The sequence below is a fragment of the Canis lupus genome, chromosome 1 (assembly GCF_011100685.1).
Source record: "Canis lupus familiaris isolate Mischka breed German Shepherd chromosome 1, alternate assembly UU_Cfam_GSD_1.0, whole genome shotgun sequence".
In the NCBI taxonomy this organism is placed as follows: Eukaryota; Metazoa; Chordata; class Mammalia; order Carnivora; family Canidae; genus Canis; species Canis lupus.
Window position 1 is genome coordinate 76,882,929 of NC_049222.1, and position 14,892 is coordinate 76,897,820.

Below are 14,892 nucleotides of genomic sequence, written 5' to 3' on the forward strand. Positions count from 1 at the left end.
CTTCACTTCTTTGTTTTAAATTTTTTTTTTTATTTATTTATGATAGTCACACACAGAGAGAGAGAGAGGTAGAGACACAGGCAGAGGGAGAAGCAGGCTCCATGCACCGGGAGCCCGACGTGGGACTCGATCCTGGGTCTCCAGGATTGCGCCCTGGGCCAAAGGCAGGAGCTAAACCGCTGTGCCACCCAGGGATCCCCTCTTCACTTCTTTGTATTGCTTGTGTCCCTTTCTAAAAAAGATCAGCTGACTATATTTATGGAGGTCTATTGCTGGGCTCTGTATTCTGGTCCAGTGATCTTCTTGTGTATTTTTTTTTAAGATTTTTAAAATTTATTCATGAGACACACACACACACACACACACACACACACAGAGAGAGAGAGAGAGAGAGAGAGGAAGAGGGAGAAGCAGGCTCCACGCAGGGAGCCCGACGTGGGACTCGATCCTGGGATTCCAGGATCTGGCCCTGAACCTAAGGCAGCGCTAAACGAGCCACCCAGCTGCCCCTGCTTGTCTATTCTTTCATCAATAACACACTGTCTTAATTACTGTAATTTATAGTGAAACTTGAAATTGGTTAGTACCAGTCATCCAACTTTGTTCTCCATCCTTAATACTCCTATTAGCTATTCTGAGTATTTAATTAATTTATTTTAAAGATTTTATTTATTTATTCATGAGAGACACAGAAAGAGAGGCAGAGACACAGAGGGAGAAGCAGACTCCCTGAGAGGGGCCCAGTGTGGGACTCGATCCAAGGACCCCGGGATCACACCCTAAGCCAAAGGCAGATGCTCAACCGCTGAGCCACCCAGGTATTCCCTGAATATGCTATTTAGAAGTATATTCCTGGGTGGCTCAGTGGCTGAACGTTGGCCTTCGGCTCAGGGCATGATCCCGGGGTCCTGGGATCGAGTCTCACATTGGGCTCACTATAGGGAGCCTGCTTCTCCCTCTGCCTGTGTCTCTGCTTCTCCCTCTGTGTTTCTCATGAATAAATAAATAAAATCCTAAAAAAAAAAAAATATTTCCAAGCATTTGAGGATTTTCCTGCTATTTTTCTGTTATTAATTTCTAGTTTAATTTCCTTATGGTATGAGAACAGACATTGTATGATTTCTATTCTTTTACATTTGTTATGATGTATTTTATGGCCCAGAGTGTGGTCTATGTTGGTTAATATTCCATGTGAGCTTGAGAAGATTCTGCTGTTGTTGTCTGACATAGTCTATGCAAGTCCATTATGTGCACTTGATTGATGGTGGTATTGAATTCAGTTATGTCTTTAGTGATTTTCTGGCTGTCTTCTTGGAGAATCGACCCTTTCATAATTATGTAATGCCCCTCACTATCCCTGATAACGCTCCTTCTCTAAAGTCTGTCTGAAATTAGTGTAACTACTCCTACTTTTTTTTTGCTTAGTGTTAGCATAGTATAGCTTTCTCCATTCATTTACTTTTAATCTGTAAATGTCTTTCTTTTTTTTTTTAATTAAAGATTGTAAGTGTCTTTCTTATGTGGGTTTCTTTTTTTTTTTTTTTTTTTTCTGATAGTCACAGAGAGAGAGAGAAAGAGGCAGAGACACAGGCAGAGGGAAAAGCAGGCTCCATGCACCGGGAGCCCGACGTGGGATTCGATCCCGGGTCTCCAGGATCGCACCCTGGGCCAAAGGTAGGCGCCAAACCGCTGCGCCACCCAGGGATCCCTATGTGGGTTTCTTATAGGCATATAGTTGGGTCTTGTATTTTGATCCACTATGACAATCTCTGTCTTTTAACTGGCACAGTTACACTGTTGCAAGTGATATAGTTGGATTAATATTTACCATGTTTGTTGTTTTCTATTTGTTGTCCTAGTTCTTTGTTCTTATTTTTGTCTTCCACTCTTTTTTCAACCTTTTATGGTTTTTGTTGAGTATTTTGTTTATTTAATAAAGTATTTTCAAAAGAATTTTATGTACTTATTTGCTTATTTAGAGAGAGAGAGAGAGAGAGAAAGAGTGCATGTGTACAAGCAGGGGAGAGGCAGAGGGAGAGAGAGAAACTCAAGGAGACTCCATGCTGAGCACAGAGCCTGATGCAGGGCTTGATCTCACCACCCTGAGATCATGATCTGAACTGAAATCAAGAGTCAGATGCTTAACTGACTGAGCCATCCAGGCATGCCTTGAGCATTTTATATGATTTCATTTTTCTCCTTTCTTAGTTTATTAAACTTTTTGTGAAACTTTGTGTTTTTTTTTGTTTTTTGTTTTTTTTTGTGGTTGCCCTAGGGTTTGCAATACACATTTACAAGTGATCCAATACACATGCAAGTAACACTATACTACTTCACAGGTAGTGTGAGTACATTACAGTACATTATAATAATAAAGTAATGCTAATTCTTCTTTCCTATCCCATTTATCATTGTTGCCATTCATTTCATATACATATGCCTACAGAATCAAGTACATGATTGCTTTTAATGTTTTTTTTTTAATTTTTTAAAATTTATTTATGATAGTCACACACACAGAGAGAGAGAGAGAGGCAGAGACATAGGCCGAGGGAGAAGCAGGCTCCATGCACCGGGAGCCCGACGTGGGACTCAATCCCGGGTCTCCAGGATCGCGCCCTGGGCCAAAGGCAGGCGCTAAACCGCTGCGCCACCCAGGGATCCCGCTTTTAATGTTTTGAACAAACTATAATGTAATTAAAAATAGGAAAAAGAAAAGTTTTATTTTACCTTCACTTATCCTTTCTCTGATGCTCTTCTTTTCTTTAGGTAGATCTGTGTTTCTGATCTGTATAATTTTCCTTCTCTCTAAAGAACTTTTAACATTTCTGTCAAGGCAAATCTTCGGCAATAAACTTCCTTAGTTTTTGTTTGTCTGAAGAAGTGGTTGCATTCCATGGTTACAATTTTGAAATTACTGATCCTTTCAATTGATTTTCATCTGTAGACCATCATATTTTAAATGGATGCTCTTTATAGGTATCTGGATATGTAGTGAGCTCACAGTAAATCCTCTAGAGTGAGTGATAATCTGGATTCTAATTTTTCTGTATTGAAATTTGTAAATATAGCAGCCATAATATTTTCATAAGTTTTCTGTTTATTCAACAAATATTTTTATAAGATAAAATTCATCAAATAAGTTGTTTATGACTATTTTCAATGCTTTTCTAAATATAAATGGTGAAAATTTGTGTATTTTCTCAATTCTATTTCATTTCATTGTAGAATATAAAATTATCCAATTAAAAATAGGAGCTCCATCAAAAAAAGCATTGCTATCCATCAGGATATCCAAAAGCACAGTTAGAGAATTTCAAAGCTAAATATTATTTCCCATGTAAATTCTGATTACTTATTTTTTTCAGTTCCTCCCTTGCTTTTTATAGAATAAATTTCAGTAAATTTCTGCTTTTATTTTTATCACTGAGACTTTTAAAAGCAAATTGCAAAAGCTGAAATTTTTGTTACTCCATTCACTGAATATTTTACTGAAAACTTTCAGGTGATACAGAACAAGAGGTACCAACAACTTAGAGGACTTATTTATAAAATGTTCTATGTGAGTGTAGAACATGTAAGTTTAATTGACAAAGCACTTTTTAAAGGCTCAGACTTTTCTAAAATTTGCTTGAGGGTATGCATGGAAGAGAGAAGGCAAATTTTTGCCTTGCATATAAATTTTAACATATGCTTCATACGTATTTTGAAATTTATATATATAAAACTGACAAATATTACTTACAAATATTAGATATATTTGTAAATATGTATAACAATTTCCATTTAATATTTGTAAGTGTAAATATTTTTAAATTTCATATATATTTGTATTTGTAAGTTTTGACAATGGGAGAGTCTATTTTGATTAGAAGATGTCACAGATTATTTCTAACATCTGCACACAATCACTTCCTAGTACACTTCTGCCTCATGAGATTCTTAGGTTAGTAAAACTTTGGCTTTTTTAAACACAATGTTTTACCAATATTTGCATTTATATTATCATTGCAAAAATAATTTTATCTTCAGTGTTGACCTTTTGAATTCATTTATAATGACATTCGCAGAATGTTAGATGTTTCACTCTAGGCATTCTACTTTTCCAAAAGCTTTATTTTGATTCCATTAATTGGGTTAAAAAAATCTATCCCTTATTAAAATTACCTTAAATGATTGCCTTTTTTGGTATCTGATTATATTGAGATAAAACTGGCATCATTAATGACACTTCAATTTTCCTACATGTACAAGAAAACTTGGAATCAGAATAAATTAAATTAATTTTAAGAGAGTCATTTAATTGATGTGAAAATTCATGTTTCCCAGAACACCATTTAAATGTATCTGTGGGGGATCCCTGGGTGGCGCAGCAGTTTAGCGCCTGCCTTTAGCCCAGGGCGCGATCCTGGAGACTGGGGATCGAATCCCACTTCGGGCTCCCGGTGCATGGAGCCTGCTTCTCCCTCTGCCTGTGTCTCTGCCTCTCTCTCTCTCTCTCTGTGTGACTATCATAAGTAAATAAAAATTAAAAAAAAAATGTATCTGTGAAATCATCTCTGGGCACAGCTTTCTTGCAATCACTATTGAACTCATTTTAAATTAAGTGCTGAAGCTTCTTCAGTAGATGTGTACCTGGTTTTAATGTGGTCACTGATTTTACCACAGCCTGGCAAATGTTAACATTTTGTATAAATTACACTTTGATTATTAATACTTTTTAGGCAGGTAAGCTCATCTGCTTAGTTTTTCATTTCTTTTCCAGCACTTTGCTAGTGAAAGGATTTATTTTTTTTTATTTATTTATTTTTATAATTTTTATTTATTTATGATAGTCACAGAGAGAGAGAGAGAGAGAGGCAGAGACATAGACAGAGGGAGAAGCAGGCTCCATGCACCGGGAGCCCGACGTGGGATTCGATCCCGGGTCTCCAGGATCGCGCCCTGGGCCAAAGGCAGGTGCCAAACCGCTGCGCCACCCAGGGATCCCTAGTGAAAGGATTTATTGTAAAAATAAGAACTCAAAAATTGTTCTCACACAATAAGGTAAATGAATAGTTATAGATCAATACCATACCATAAGTGACAAGACCTCTGTAACAAAGTTCACTAAACTACTAAAACTAAGCTACTCAGAGGCCTGTGCTTACTCTATTTCACACACATATTTTATGTTCATCTGACCTGTAATTCCTGTATTGCCCACTGACCTCATTGACTGTGTCTTCATCCATTTTGCAGGCCCTGGTAGCATCCTTAGCAAAAGTGGCTGGTACACCAAGTGGCTAGTTGCAGCAGGAGCTTTTCCCATATCACCACCTGATACCAGGAGTTAGCCAACTCTTCTTTTTAGTTCATTCATTCATTGAGGGGCAGTGGGGCTCCACACCCAGCACAGAGCCAGATATGGGGCTTGATCTCACAACCCTGAGATTATGACCTAAGCCAAAATTAAGAGTCGGATACTTAACTGACTGAGCCACTCAGCCACCCTGTGTTAGCTATCTCTTCTATCCAGACTTTCTTTAAAGCAGTAAGTGTCCTCAATGCTATATTTGAGAGGGAGGCATTAGGTTTCATCTGGAAATGATTGGGAAAAGACAGATGGATTATTTCAAATGTAACCACACGTTAACATGAAAACTGTGTTTACTGCCTATGCATTATTAGACAAGACCATGGCAAGAGCTGGAAGTACAAATTGGAGACTTCACAAACCCATCCCAGCTCATTGTAATTAAAATGGTAGTGATAATATTTCATTAAAAATAAAAAATCCAGGACACATGCTAGATTCAGATGGGATGCTGCTGGGACCACAGGCACAGACTGTCTTACGCAAACCAGGAAGGTTCTTAAGAAACAAATATGATTACCCCACTCTTAGAGAGTCAAGCGGTGACAGTCATGCATGCAGTTAGATAAATGAGCCTGGAGTTCCTGAGATGAGTCCGTTCTGGAACACATTTGGGAATCTATATATTTGAGAGTCATCAATATGTAGATCGTATTTGGAGCCATAGATTGTATAGGGTCACCAATGGGAGTAAGTGTCATGAGGATGGGGAGAGGCCCAAGAACTATGCCCTGGGCACTCTGTCATGGGAAAGGGGAAGAAATGGAGCAGCCAGCAACAGAGACTGGAAGTTGAAACTCAGTTTGCAGAATGTCACTTCTAAGGTTACAAAGAGTACTTAGAATAGTCACTCAGTGTTTGCTATATGCTGGGAGCTTTTATACCCTCATGGACTCTTGAAGAAGAGGCCCATGGGCCTGCACACAGAACACAAACACTGATGCATGTCAGTATAAGACCAGACAGAAGAATAAAGAGTGTGCTGAACAGAAGGCAGGTGTTCTCTAGAGGAATTTATAAGGTACATTTCACAATTTGGGGAGCCAAGGAAGTTATGTCTGTGGACTCAATAAAGCCCATGAGTCATAAGTTTGTGATACTTGCTATAATAACTTTCCAAGAGATATTCCCATGTTTCCAGGCAGGGTAAATGCATCCCAGGGCCACATAACTATTCAATGGCAGGTTCTGGGATGGAAACCCAAGTCTGCTGGCTTAAGAGTTGGGGTTCTTTTCACTGCATCACTCTACTGCCCTAGAATTTCTGAAACTAGATCATGCTGGAAGCTGACTGATAAATCTAAGCACGAAGCTGGCTCTTGTCTGTATGTCTGTTGAAGTGAATGCAAAAAGTGGAGAAAATCATGTATGTTTTTTCTTCCAGAATATTCTCATTGGTACTTTAAAATATTTCTATCCCCACCCCATCCTTGTTCTAAAAGAAAAATGGAAGTTGTTGGTACCTTTCACTGGAAGAAGTCCCATACCTGAAAAAAAATGTGTAGAATCCAGGCACCACAGATGGAAGAAGAGGGGCTGAGGCATCCGGGAATGCTAAGGCTCCTGGAATGTGTTTTTGGCTGAACATGACTCTGGGAGACCGAATGACCCCAAAATGCTGCCTGTTGTTCTTGGAGTCAACAACCTTTACCTTTTTTAACTTTCTGGCTTACTTCTGGATTCAGGCTGTCTGTTTATTTAGGTGGCTAGAATGTTCCTTCTTGGCTGTGCCTCTTGTGTTTTTTGTGGAACCCACCAGGGGTAACAGAATATTGACCTTGAGTCAGCAGGCTGGTGTGTGTGGCCAGCTTGGCCACATACTATCTATGTGGCCTTGGAGCACGTCACCCAGCCTTTCTGACTCTTGCCGCTTTTTTGTTGTTCTAAAACAGGGATAAAATGCCTTCCACCATTACTTCTTTAGATAGTTGAGAGCCTAAAATAAAGTGTAATTTCACCTATTTACATTCACATACTTTAAGTCTGTGAGTGTAAAGTTTCTTTTTTTGAAGAGTTTATTTATTAGAGAGAGAGATGGTCTTCTTAAACTCATTGACGATTTTGTGGTGCCTTTGAGCAGGGGGGAGGGGCAGAGGGAAAAGGAGAAGCAGATTTCCTGCAGAACAGGGAGCCCGAGGCAGGGCTCAATTGCAGGACACTGGGATCAAAAGTAGACACTTAAACAACTGAGCCATTCAGGTGCCCCTAAAGATTCCTTTTTTAAAAACAAGCAGGAGAAAAGGAGAATGCTGGTTAGTATGGAGAAGGAAAAAGTTAGGCTTTAAAAAAAATATATCAGATTGTGAGCAAGGGAATTGCCATGGGTTAGAAAGAAGGATGGCCAGACTTGATCAAGAAATCATGCTCTAGGCAAAGGAGGGAAACTGAGTGGGGAAGTATTAGAGAGGAAGACAAACCATGAGAGACTCCTACCTCTGGGAAACAAACAAAGGGTTGCAGAAGGGGAGGTGGGTGGGGGGATGGGGTAACTGAGTGATGGGCATTAAGGAGGGTACTTGATGGGATGAGCACTGAGTCTTATACTACATGGTGGCAAATTTGATTTAAATAAAATATAAGAAAAAGGAAAAAATAAAAAAAAAGAAATCATGCTCCAATTTTTTGTGCTTTGGAATTTCCTGATTTTTAAGCATTTCAAAGGCAGTTGTGTGTACCCAGGGATGAGGGCAGGGAAGGGGGAGGAGGTCAGCTTTCTGCCCAGCTGTGAGTTTTCTCACTGGGACTCTAAGGCAGCAGAGACCCAGTGTCCTGGAGTTCCTGGCCCATCTGAAAGCACACTACTGAACACATGTGACTGCAGATGGTACTTTCAGTTCCTGGGGAGAAAGTGTTCTAGAAAGGTTTGAACATTTAAATGTGATCTTACAGGCAGATGGATAAGGTAAGGAGGCCCACAGAGGGGCCTCAATCTTTGAAGACTATTTCATTCACAGGGCTTTCTATATCCCATCTCTCCTCTCCTCATAACAGTAATGCTGTGCACACGGGGAAGATATTATTGTCCTTATTTTATAACAAAAGCATTTGAGGCCATATTGACTGAGAGCTGGCAAGGGACAGAATATAGACTAGGATGTGGGCTGTTATCCTGCCTACTCTTTACCCACCAAGCTATCCAGGGTCCATATTTGCTGAAGCCCAGGAAAATTAAGCAATTCTTACAAGGCCTCACAGCATTAAATAGCAGAGCCAGGACTTTAATCCAGGCATTCCCCACTATTCCATGCAGCCTCTCTAAGGAGCCCTGGAAAGGTTATTTGACAACTGCTGAGCACTAAGCAGGTGCCAGGGTGAGGCCCTGGCCTCTGTGAAATGGCATTCCATGACAGTGGATGGCACACTCGGGTCTACCGTGCCTGCCTGGTAGTGTGCCACAGAGTCTTCACTATATTGTCAGGTACTGATTTCTTTTTTCTTTTTTTTTAATGTATTGCTTTTGAAGTTTCATCTTTTTATTTCCCTTAAGGCCTCCTGGTACTGAAGACTAGAAGAAATATCAAAAGAAATGAGATGTCATTAAACAGCCTCATATAATGGATCTGGGATGAGAACTCCATGCATGAATGGAATTTGAGAGCTTTAGACAGGGAGCTGAATTGGTTGGAGAAGAGAGGCCATTGTCACCCCAGAGAAAGTATGGAAAGTAGCTCAAGGTCCCCATGATGGAGAAACAAAAGAAAGAGCTCCTTCTGACTTGCAATTGACATAAACCTTCTCTGAGGCTTCCATAGCATTAGAGATGGTCTTCTTAAACTCATAGATGATTTTGTGGTGCCTTTGAACATTTAGGGAAAATAGTGGGTTCCCTTGAATGTGCAGACAACAAATTTCTTATAAGCAGTAATAAGAAAGAATTGATGAGACCTGCTAAACTATGTCTTCACTAAAGTCATAGCAGTTGAGTTGGAATTTATCAAACTTATTTCTAATTTCTACTATAATTGACCCTTGACCAATGTGGGGGTGAGGAGTGCTGACCCTTTGTGCAGTAAAAAAAAAATCTGTTTGTAACTTGACTCCCCAAACTACTAGTAGCCTACTGATGACTGAAGGCCTTACTGATAACATAAACAATTGATTAACTCATCATGTGTACTCAGCCACTTGGTCAAACTGTATTTTAAGAAAGTACCATCTCTGGGAGATGCTGAAAAGACACACGGGGTCTATCATTCTGTCATGCCAGGGAAGAATGGCCTCCAGATGCTATCAGCCTCTGGCACAGCTGGGACTTCGATCTAAAGAGTACATGGTATGAAGAGAGCAACACAGACTTTCTTCTCTCTGGAAATAGATTTGTTTTACATGCAACATGGTTTCAGGAAGTCCAGGAAGGCTGCCAGAGATGTAGAAGAAAGTCCACAGAGCATGGCATCACCAAAACCAAGAGGGGAGGAACATTTCAAGGAGAGAGACCTCTTCTGATATCCCTGGTGCCTAAGCATGGGGTCTGACATGTGGTAGGTGACTGATACTTGCAAGATGGCAGAAAATCAGAAAGCCTAGAAGTCACACTAGGCTAGGGATCAATTCCATGGATGTAGATCCAGCTCTAGGTAAACTGAATGTACAGCCTTAATCGAATAATTTAACTCATCTTGGATTGGACCACTTCCAGAATAATTAATATTTTGCTCTCCATTCATCAGAATGAATTACGAATTCAAAAAGCAGAGCTGGAAGGGGCTGTTGAGACCATCTCTTTTCTCTGAGCCCTTTAATCTAAAGAAGTACAGGCTAAGTAAGAGCCTACACTTTGGAAGGGTGCATCAGGATTCAACCCCACATCCTCTTCCTTCCAGGTCACTGTTCCATCTTACAGGGCCATTGTCTTTCTTCATAAGTGGAACTACAATGAAAATATTATAAAGGTTTTCTTCCCCAGTATTCTTTCTTTAGAAATGCCATTATGGTTAACTCCTAGGAATTCCACATTCGTGTTCTAACATGCTGAAAATTATCATTGAAGGCCACTTGATTCTCTGAATACATATGTACACCCACCCACACACACACACACATACACAGAAAATTATAACTGAGGCCTAACTCAGAAACCCTACATTATTTTCCCATCAATCTCTCCAACCTCTTGTACAGTATTGATAGGGTCAGCTGTAAGAAAGAATAAAATTTCAGGCACTATTGACAAGACTAGAGCTTGCTAACCACATACACCCCTTCTATGACAGTCTGTGACATTGCACTTAGAATAAAATGAGCACACCACTGGAGAATTTGGAAGATCAATGTTTTCTACTCTGGCCTAATGAAATATTCTATGCTACTTGATTTTGCCATGAAGAGTACCTTCAAAAAGTTGTTTTTGCAGAAAGTTCTGTATAACATAAAATATATAGTTGACCCTTGAATGACATAGGTTGAGCTCCATGGGTCCACTTATATGCAGATTTTTAAAATAAATCCAGTCCATTACTAAATGTGTTTTATGATTTTTAATAATTTTTTCTCTAGCTCACTTTATTGTAAGAATATAGTACAACATACATATAATGTACAAAATGTGTTAATCTTCCATATATTAAAGGGCTCAGAGAAAAGAGATGGTCTCAACAGCCCCTTCCAGCTCTGCTTTTTGAATTCGTAATTCATTCTGATGAATGGAGAGCAAAATATTAATTATTCTGGAAGTGGTCCAATCCAAGATGAGTTAAATTATTCGATTAAGGCTGTACATTCAGTTTACCTAGAGCTGGATCTACATCCATGGAATTGATCCCTAGCCTAGTGTGACTTCTAGGCTTTCTGATTTTCTGCCATCTTGCAAGTATCAGTCACCTACCACATGTCAGACCCCATGCTTAGGCACCAGGGATATCAGAAGAGGTCTCTCTCCTTGAAATGTTCCTCCCCTCTTGGTTTTGGTGATGCCATGCTCTGTGGACTTTCTTCTACATCTCTGGCAGCCTTCCTGGACTTCCTGAAACCATGTTGCATGTAAAACAAATCTATTTCCAGAGAGAAGAAAGTCTGTGTTGCTCTCTTCATACCATGTACTCTTTAGATCGAAGTCCCAGCTGTGCCAGAGGCTGATAGCATCTGGAGGCCATTCTTCCCTGGCATGACAGAATGATAGACCCCGTGTGTCTTTTCAGCATCTCCCAGAGATGGTACTTTCTTAAAACACAGTTTGACCAAGTGACTGCATACACATGATGGGGCCTGAAATCCATGCTGGTATCTCTCCTAATTTGCTTTTTGAAAATGATGTAATCACTCAGCGCCTTGGTTTTCCAGTTACAAATGGAAATAATATTTGCCAACATATTCCCTCTACATGTTACAGTTCATCAAGGTTTAAAACTATTGCACAATCCTCTTTCCCCAGGTAATTCTTGTGGCATCAGTCATCATCTACATACTGAGTCCATCCCCTTGGGCATCCCAGCAGAACGCTGGGAGATAACATGGCCTCATTCCTGTCCCCACCTGGACGTCCAATCAGTTACAAAGCCCTAGCAAGCCTCCATTTTTTTTTTCTGCCATTGGCTTCCCTCCTACTGACCTCCTCCACATCCCTTGTTCTCCTTCCATGCATTCTCCATACCATTGGTGTCTTGAGGGCTGTGGCAGAGGGTGGAGATGTGCCCTGGGTGCAGTTAGGAAGGGGGTGCATGGACTATAAAGAATTTATTTTTTTATTTTTATTTTTATATATTTTATTTTATTTTTTAAATTTTTATTTATTTATGATAGTCACACACACACACACAGAGAGAGAGAGAGAGAGAGAGGCAGAGACACAGGCAGAGGGAGAAGCAGGCTCCATGCACCGGGAGCCCGATGTGGGATTCGATCCCGGGTCTCCAGGATCGCGCCCTGGGCCAAAGGCAGGCGCCAAACCGCTGTGCCACCCAGGGATCCCGACTATAAAGAATTTAAAAGCAATAATAAAACCTACTAAAAGTCAGTCTACTTTTTACCATCACCATGCACAGCATTTCTAAATGGTTTCAGCAATGAAGTACTAATTGCTGGAAAAGAAAACCTTTTGATGATCTAAGTTCCATACAATTACTGCAGTTGCTGTGGAATTCAAATAACTAATATATGAGCTTTAAGTGAGTCCATTTGAATACTTACCCTTTAATAAACATTGTATTCCACGTGAAAATGGATCCCCCAGCACTCAGTAACACAGTGGGCCCCTGACACACATGGACTCATCAATCCACATCTTTTGAAAGTTAAGTTTATTATGGTTCAGAAATAGAGGAGCTCACTCTTGTGGTTTGTGTCTTCTGGAGAATCACATTCAAGCATTGAGAAATGGATCCCAATTATACAATGATAGCATAGTGATTATTAAGTTAAAGAGAACTTGATTTACTTCAATTCTGTTATTTCATGTAACCATGTAGAGTATGTATTTAAAATTTTGAGCAGCAAAGCTTTGATATGCGGGCTTTTTTGTTCATACACGAAGTGATTTTCTGATTTTAAATAATGTATTTAAAATGAAAGTACTTTTAAAGGTATTGCATGGGCAGCCTGGGTGGCTCAGTGGTTTAGCGCTGCCTTCAGCCCAGAGCATGGTCCTGGAGACCCAGGATCAAGTCCCTCGTCGGGTTCCCTGCATGGAGCCTGCTTCTCCCTCTGCCTGTGTCTCTGCCTCTCTCTATCTCTCTCTGTGTGTATCTCATGAATGAATAAATAAAAATCTTAAAAATAAAAAGGTATTGGACTAAACCTAAACAACTTCAGAAAATAATAATTATTGGAAACAATTTTGCCCTATAGAGAAAGAGAAGTGTTAAAAATGACCTATCACATCTCTGCAAGGTGGCCGGAGTAATCTTTTTTTAAAACTCAGGACTGATCCTTGCTTAACATCACTGGGTTCCAACCCACATCCTAGGCTACAAGGTCACACACACTGTGACTCCTTGCCACCCCATCTTGGGTCACCCCATGCCCCCACTGTGTAACAGCCAGTCACACCAGCCCTCCTTGCCTTTCCTGTGCCAAGCTCCATCCCTTTCCCCTTTGCCGCGTGGATTCCCATGTCTGTGCAGATGTCCTTTCCTAGGGAAGCTTCTCTACCTCTAGTGTTACCTCTCATATAATCTTCCAGCATTTTGTACTTGAGCACTGACCAGGGGTGCTAGTCACCCTGCACACATGACCTTCCAATTAAGTCCCGCCTCTCCCAGCTGAGAGAACAGGCACCTGTCTGTGTGGTTACATCTCCATGGGTACCTCAGTGCCTGGCACGTGCCTTTATGGCACAAGAGAGAACACCCTGGAATGGGCCTTATCTTGAGGGAGTAGTCAAAGGAGAGCTCCTTAAGATCTTTGGTTTTATTTATTATTATTTTTTTAATCCCAGGGAAGCAGGTCCAGATCACAGACTGTCACATTCTGGAGGATGACTTGCTGGTGGCTGTGACTGGTCACCAGCCCCGCTCTCTCTCTCTCTGCACTGTTGCTGCCATGTTGGCCAGGCCATGACAGACCAAGGCTGACACGACTTTTCCAGCCCTGTGGGAATGCTCTTCAGGTCTCAGTACTGGCCATGTGCATGACCCTTTTTTGCACAAGAGGGAACTAAATGGATCGGGTTCTGATAGCTCTCCCTACCTTTCCCTTACTCCCCATAAAACATAATCTCTTTTGCGTGGGATTGCACAAAAATGTAATCTGTTGAATGGGCACCACATTCACTTGGTGTAAAAAAGTGGAAATAGTGTAAAAGATACCGTGTGAAGTAGCTCACATTTCCATGTTGGATTAGTTGGTGAGGGCTGTCATAACAAAGTACGACAAACAGTGGTTTAATGCACAGACCTTTATCATCTCACAGTTCTGAAGTCTAGAAGTCTGAGATCAAGATGTTATCAGTCTTGGTTCCATCTAAGAGCCAGGAGGGAGAATCTGTCTCATGCCTCTCTCCTAGGTTCTGCTGATTTGCTGGCAATCTTTGATATTCCTTGACTTGTAAAGCACCACCCCACCTCTGCCTTCATCTTCACATGACATCTTCCCCGTGTGCATTTCTCCGTGTCCAAATTCCCCCTTTCTATTAGGACACCTATCATATTGGGTTATGGTCCTCACACTGTACCAGTTCCACCTCCCTTAACTAATTATGTCTGCAATGAACCTACTCCCCCAAAAAAGGTTGCATTCTGAGGCACTGGGGATGGGGCTTCAACATGTCAAGTTTGGGGAATCATACTTCAGCCCATAATACATATATATCCCACATGATATTTTAATGGCTGATTGGATATTCATTCATTCATTCATTCATGTCTGCTTGGACATTCATGTCAGATTGGACAATCATGCTCTACTCATGAGCATAGAATATTTTACATATACAAAGTAATTTTTGCACAGTTTTAATATGTGCTGAATTTCTCAGAAATGCAACGACCATGTTTATTGAGGGAAAAAGTGTGCTTTGTTTCGTTTGGAAATTTACCGAAAGTTGCTCATGTCTTTGGAAAATCCTATCACTAAGAGCAATATCACGTATAGCATTGAAATTG

The 14,892-nt window shown here is 40.5% G+C and overlaps 1 protein-coding gene and 1 long non-coding RNA gene across 10 annotated transcripts in view; one reads left to right on the forward strand and one right to left on the reverse strand.

The window, feature by feature from the left end:
• RASEF (RAS and EF-hand domain containing) overlaps positions 1–14,892 on the forward strand; it is a 212,606-nt gene that overhangs the window by 42,126 nt on the left and 155,588 nt on the right. The gene's annotated exons all lie outside the window — the stretch shown is intronic.
• The window catches only part of LOC102155601, a 127,733-nt gene that overhangs the window by 34,284 nt on the left and 78,557 nt on the right, over positions 1–14,892 (reverse strand). The gene's annotated exons all lie outside the window — the stretch shown is intronic.